Source organism: Canis lupus, chromosome 9 (genome assembly GCF_048164855.1).
Source record: "Canis lupus baileyi chromosome 9, mCanLup2.hap1, whole genome shotgun sequence".
Classification (NCBI taxonomy): domain Eukaryota; kingdom Metazoa; phylum Chordata; class Mammalia; order Carnivora; family Canidae; genus Canis; species Canis lupus.
Window position 1 is genome coordinate 77,167,483 of NC_132846.1, and position 7,285 is coordinate 77,174,767.

Sequence of the window (7,285 nt, forward strand, 5' to 3'; positions counted from 1 at the left end):
CATCAAACTGGAAGGAAAAAAGAGAAACATGGTCATTCTCGGTAGACAGATGTCTGAATCATAGGGAAAGGAGATGAATAATATATGGAAGCAACACGAAACTTTAAATAATAGTACAAATAGGCCAAGATACTTCTCAGGTCTCAGATGGAAGGTGTCCTCTCCCCAAGGTCACAATCTGGTTCTGAAGGTCATGTATACACCATGTGCTCAGACACCAGAAGCTTCTACTGGATCAATGAGGAACCTCAGTGTGATGAGTTGGATTGGAGAACCTTCCACCTGCAGGGAATAACTCATGGATCCTTCTGGTGCTGACGTCTGATCACTGTGTGTACCTTTACCATGCCCATGTTGGAACCGAACGTCCATGAGATGGGGAAGGAGATGGAGCCTTAGGGGAACACTTAGGTAAGGAGGTGCAGCTTCATGATAGGATCAGGGCCCTTATAAACCAGGACTGGGAAAGTTCCCTGCACCCTGGCCCCATGTGAGGTGATGGGGAAAGGATGGGGTAGGACGTGGGTGCTCTCCAGAGACCACATCTGCCTGCACCTGGACCTCAGACTTCCCAGATTCCAGATCTGTGAGAATGAGTGTCTGTTGTTTGATCGTCCCAGTCCATGTATGATGTTCCAGGAACTTTTGCCATTTTTTTTCGTTGAAATTGAATTTACCAATATTTACTACACACTCAGTGCTCATCATATCACATCCCCTCCTTAACTCCCATCACCCAGTTCCCCATCCCACACCCCCTCTCTTCCAGCGACGCTGAGGTTTTTTTCCTCCAGAGTTACGTGTCTCCCATGATTTGTCTTCCTCTGTAATATTACCAGACTTAAGTTTCACTCCTTCCCTTATGGTCTCTTTCAATATTTCCTATACTCCACATATGGGTGAGACCATATCATTGCCTTTCTGTGATTAATTTCTCTCACTATAATAGCTCCTGTTCCATCCATGTTGAAGGAAATGCTATTTCATGTTATTCATCATTTCTGACAGGTGTGTAATATCCCATTGTATATATAAAACACATATTTGTATATTTTTATTGGAGTTCGATTTGCCTACATATGACAGCCAGTACTCATTCCGTCAATTGCCCCCCTCAGCTCCTGTCATACAGGTACCCCAACCCACCAACCAACTCCCCTTCCACTACTCCTTCCTTTTTTTCCCCCATAGGTAGGAGTTTCTCATGCACTGTTACTGTGTCTGATAATTCCCACTCATTCTATCTTCTTTCCCCTTTGTTCCCTTGCACTATTTTTATGTACTTTGTATGTGTGAAACCATATAATGTTTGTCCTTCTCTGAATCACTTACTTCACTCAGCATAATCCCTTCCAGTTCCATCCACATTGAAGCAAATGGTGGTTTTTCGTCATTTCTAATGGCTGAGTAATGTCCCATTGTATATATAAACCACATCTTCTCTAAACATTCATCTGTCGATGGACACTGAGGCTCATTCCACATCTTCTTTATCACTCTTCTGTAGAAGGGAATCATGATTCCTCCCACAGTTTGGCTATTCTGGACATTGATGCTGTGAACATTGGGATGCAGGGGTCCCTTAATTACATTAACTTTGCATCTTTGGGGTAAATACCATGTAATTCAATGGCTGTGTCCTAGGGTAGCTCTATTCTCACTTTTTCAGGACATTCCATTCTGTTTTCTGGAGTGGCTGAATAAGCCTGCATTCCCACCAAAAGAAGAGAAAGTTCCACTTTCTCAATATCCTCCCTTATATTTATTGCTTCCTGCCTTGTTACTTTATCCATTCTGAGTTGTATAAGTCGGACCTTAGTGTCGTTTTCATTTGTATTTCCCTGATGTCAAGTCAAGTGTTCCTGCTGGATTTCCCATGGGTGGGGCAGGAAGAGAAGATGCGGTGTTGGAGATCAAGGAGCAAGCAGGTAACACTCAAGAATACTGTGTGATGACAAATTCGACTTAACAATTATGAGGGAACAAAAGTGAAGGAGGACCTTCCACCTGCAGGAAATAACTCATGGATCTTTCGGGTGCTGATATAGCTAACTGTGTGTCATCATCTCTACCATCCTCAGGTTGAAACCTCACGTCTATGTGATGGAAGAAGGAGTTGGGACCTTAGGGGAACAATGAGGTCAGGAGATGGAGCCTCATGATGCGATCAGGAACCTGATCAGGAACCATCAGTACATGGAAAGCTCAATGCCCCCTGGCCCCATTTGAAATGGGGAGAAAGGACATGCTAGTACATGGGCGCTCCAGACACCACATCTGCCTGCACCTGGACCTTAGACTTCCCAGACTCCAGAGCTGTGAGAATGAGCGTCTGTTGTTTAGTCCACTGCATCTGGGAATGTGGTGACATCACCCAGAAACACTTAAACAGGGTCTCACCTCTTATTTGTCCTATACTAGTCTGTTATCTAGTCATTTGCAAATATTTTCTCCCAATCTGTAGGTTGTCTTTGAGTTTTGTTGACGGTATCTTTTGCTGTGCAAAAGCTTCTTATCTTGATGAAGTCCCAATAGTTTATTTTTGCTTTTGTTTCTCTTGCCTTCATGGATGAATCTTGCAAGAAGTTACTGTGGCCAAGTTCAAAAAGGGTGTTGCCTGTGTTCTCTAAGATTTTGATGGTATCTTGTCTCACATTTTGACCTTTCATCAATTTTTTGTTTGTCTTGTGTTTTGTGTAAGAGAATGAACTAGTTTCATTCTTCTGTACATGGCTGTCCAATTTTCCAAGCACCGTTTATTGAAGAGACTCTTGTTTTTTCCAGTGGATAGTCTTTCCTGCTTTGTAGAATATTAGTTGACCATAGAGTTCAGTGTCCACTTCTGGTTCTCCATTCTGTGCAATTGATCAATGTGTCTGTTTTTGTGCCACTACCAGAATGTATTGATGATCACAGCTTTGTAGTAGAACTTGGAATCCAGCATTCTGATGCCCCAGTTCTGGTTTTCCTTTCAGTATTACCATGGCTATTTGGAGGTTTTTCTGATTCCACACAAACCTTAAGTTGATTTGTTCCAACCCTCTGAAGAAAGTCTGAGGTATTTTATAGGAATTGCATTGAACGAGTAAATTGCCCTGGGTAGCTTTGACATTTTCACAAAATTAATTCTTCCAATCCATGAGCATGGAATATTCATCAATATTCTTGTTTCTTCCTCAATTTCTTTCAGAAGTGTTCCATAGTTTTTAGGGTATAGAAACTGTACCTCTTTGGTTAGGGTTAATCCTGGGTATCTTATTGCTTTTGGGTGCAATTTAAGATTTTTTTTTCATGCCTTAATATTTCTTTCTTTAATCTCATTGCTAGTGTACAGTAATGGAAGTGATTTCTGGGCATTTATTTTGTATCCTGCCACACTGCCGAATTGCTGTATGAGTTCAATCAACCTTGGGGTGGAGTCTTTTGAGTTTTCTAGATACAGTGTCATGTAATCTGCGAAGACAGAGGTTTTGACTTCTATTTTTTTTCTTTTTTGGTTTCGACTTCTTGTTTGCCAATATGAATGCCTTTTGTTTCTTTTTGTTGCCTTATTGCTGAGGCTAGGACTTCTAGTACTATGTTGAATTGCAGTGGTGAGAGTGTTTATCCCTGTCTTGTTTCTGATCTTAGGGGAAAGGCTCCCAGTGTTTCCCCATTGAGAATGATATTTGCTGTGGGCTTTTCTTAGATGGCTTTCAAGATGCTGAAGTATGTTCCCCTTATCCCTACGCACTGAAGAGTTTTGATCAGGAATGGATCCTCTATTTTGTCAAATGATTTCTCTGTTTGTATTGAGAAGATCCTATGGTTCTTGTCTTTTGTCTCTTGTTGATATGATCTATCATATTGATTGCTTTACGAATGTTGAACCAGCCTTGCATCCCAGGTATAAATCCCATTGGTCATGGTGAATTATTTTGTTAATATATTGTTGTGTCCTATTGGGCAGTGTCTTGTTGAGAATTTTTGCTTCTGCGTTCATCAGGGTTATTGGTCTATAATTCGGTGGATTTTGGTGAAGTCTTTGTCTAGTTTTGGATTTAAGGTGATTCTGGCCTCATTAAAAGAGTTTGGAAGTATTCTGTCCCTTTCTATCTTCCAGAACAGCTTTAGTAAATACGTATGGCTTCTTCTTTAAATGTTTGATAGACTTCCCTGGGAAGCCATCTGAACCTGGATTTTTGTGTCTTGGGAGATTTTAGATGACTGCTTCAATTTCCTCCTTGGTTATTTGCCAGTTCGGGTTTTCTATTTCTTCGCATTCCAGTTTTGCTTATTTGTGGTTTTCCAGAAAAGCATCCATTTCTTCTGGATTGCCTAATTTATTGGCATAGAAGTGGTCCTAATATGTTTTTAAAATATTACTCAGCTATTAGAAATGACAAATACCCACCATTTGCTTCAACGTGGATGGAACTGGAGGGTATTATGCTGAGTGAAGTAGTAAGTCAGTCGGAGAAGGACAAACATTATATGTTCTCATTCATTTGGGGAATATAAATAATAGTGAAAGGGAATATAAGGGAAGGGAGAAGAAATGTGTGGGAAATATCAGAAAGGGAGACAGAACGTAAAGACTGCTAACTCTGGGAAACGAACTAGGGGTGGTAGAAGGGGAGGAGGGCGGGGGGTGGGAGTGAATGGGTGACGGGCACTGGGGGTTATTCTGTATGTTAGTAAATTGAACACCAATAAAAAATAAATTAAAAAAATAAAATCGTTTGTATTTCCTTCCTATTGTTTGTGAGCTATTGGGACATCATCAAGATAAAAAGCTATGCACAGCATAATAGTCAACAAAACTCAAAGCCAACCTAAAGAATGGGAGAAGATATTTGTCAATGACCTATCAGGTGAAGGGCTAATATACAATATCTTTTTAAAAAGTTATCTTGGTTAGTTGCTGGTATGAGGTGAGTTGAGAACCCTTACTCCTCCATGATCTTGCCCCCAACATTGTATGTATGTATGTATGTATGTATGTATTTATTTATTTATTTATAGACAAAGTGACAAAATAGTTTGAGGGTAACAGAAAATCTCAAGATTCTTCAATGAGCACAAAGCCTGACTAGGGGCTTGATGCCAGGAACTTGTATCATCGTCTCAGCAGAAATCAAGAATCAATGGTTAACTGAATGTTTCCCCATGGGCAACATCCTTGGGCCAATTTTTTTAAGAGTACATTTATTTATTCATGAGCGACACACAGAGACAGAGACATAGGTAGAGCGAGGAGAAGCAGACTCCATGCAGCGTGCCTGATGCTGGACTTGTCCCCAGTACTCAGATATCATACCCTGACCCAAAGACACACACTCAACCACTGAGGTACCCAGGTTTACTGCCGCAATATTTTAAACAAAGAATTTTTTCTTCCCTGAGAGACATACAGAGAGAGACAGAGACACAGGCAGAGGGAGGATCAAGCTCCCATGCAGGGAGTCCAATGTGGGATTCGATCCTGGGACTCCAGGGTCATGCCCTGGACCTAAGGCAGGCACCAAACTGCTGAGCCACCCAGGGATCCCTACCAAAGTGATTTTAAACCAGAATCAATACCTATTCTTCTGAAGCTATTCAAATAATAGAAATTGAAGGAAAACTTCCAGGCTCATTCTCTGATGTCAGCATTACATTGACCCCCAAACTAAAGACCCAGCTACTAAGGAGAATTACAAACAATTATATTCATAAATATGGATGCAAAAGTCTTACCAAGTTCCTAACGCTAAGATCCAACACTACAAAAATACTAACCAGAGAGGAAAAGGATCTATAGTCTCAAACTTCTAGAACACTTATGAAAGAAATTGAGGAAGACACACATAGATTGAAAACATTCTATTCTCATGGATTGGAGTTATAAGTATTGATAAAATAGCTATGCTACCAAGAGCAATCGACACATTCATTCAATGAAAACCCTATCAAAATACCATGAACTTTGTTCTTGGAAATAGAAGAAACAATCCTAAAACTTGTAAGGAACAAAGAATGATCCTGACAAGACAAGACAATGTTGAAAACAACCCAAAGCAGAAGGTATCACAATTGTGGAGTTCAAAGTTGTGATCCCCAAGATGGTATAATTTTGGCAGTAAAAGAGGCACATAGGTCAATGGAATAGAGTAGAGAATGCAGAAATGGAAACACAACTCTACGGTCATATTGTCTTTGACAAAGCACAAAAAAAGAGTATCCACTGGAAAAGGACAATCTTTTCAACAGGTGGGGTTGTGAATATTGGACAGTCACAAGTAAAAACATGAACCTGGGCCACATTCTTACAAGTGACACAGAGATAAAAATCAGAGTAAATGAAAGTCCTAATGTGAAGCAGGAAACCATCAAAATCCTAGAGATTTTGTGAACTCAGGCACAACAGTTTCTTGCTACTCAAGTCTAGGGGAAGGAAAACAAAACCAAAGATAAACTGTATGGATTCCATCAAGGAAAGAGCAGTAGTACAGCTATGGAAACACTCAACATAATTTAAAGACAACCTATAAGATGGGAGAAAATATTTGCAAATTGATCATCAGATTAAGGCTGGTTTCCAAAATATACAGCACAATTATCAATCTAAACAACACAAAATGAAAAACCCAATCAGAAATTGGCAGAAGACATAAATAGACACCCTGTCCTGATATGAAATCCCACCTCACATCATATATTATGTAGCCCATGCACATGAACAATGAAATTCATTGTCTCCTGAAGGTGTGCCTTTTACGAACTCCGTGATTAGACCAGACAATGAATCCAACAGAAAAGAGGGAAATAATTTTCTGTTCCACTGGAGGCCTACCAGAGAAATGGCAGAAAAAATAAATGTGACGCAGGGCAAGATGACAGAGGAGTAGGGGTCCTCAACTCAGCTGGCCCCATCAAATACCTAGATAAGTTACAAACATCCTGAACACCTACAAATTCGACCTGAGACTTAAAGAGAGATTGGCCAGAACACTACAGAGAAAAGGTTTTCACTTCTAACAATGTAGGAAGGCAGAAATAATAAAATAAAAAAAATCAACTAGGGAGGAGCACCGTGATGAGCCCATGTAAGGCCCACAGCTAAAGCCTCCAGGACATGAAAGTCCAGCCTGAAGAAGCTGGAACATTATAAATCCGCCTTGTGTATTCCAGACAGAAAAGTGATTACCAGTAAAATTGGGCAAAATTGCAGGAGGGTCATTGAAGCATCCAGTTCCCAGTGTCACTAGTAGAGGAAGTGAGTCCAGGGGCAAGCACAACAAATGTGGGATCTCAGTAAAGGGCT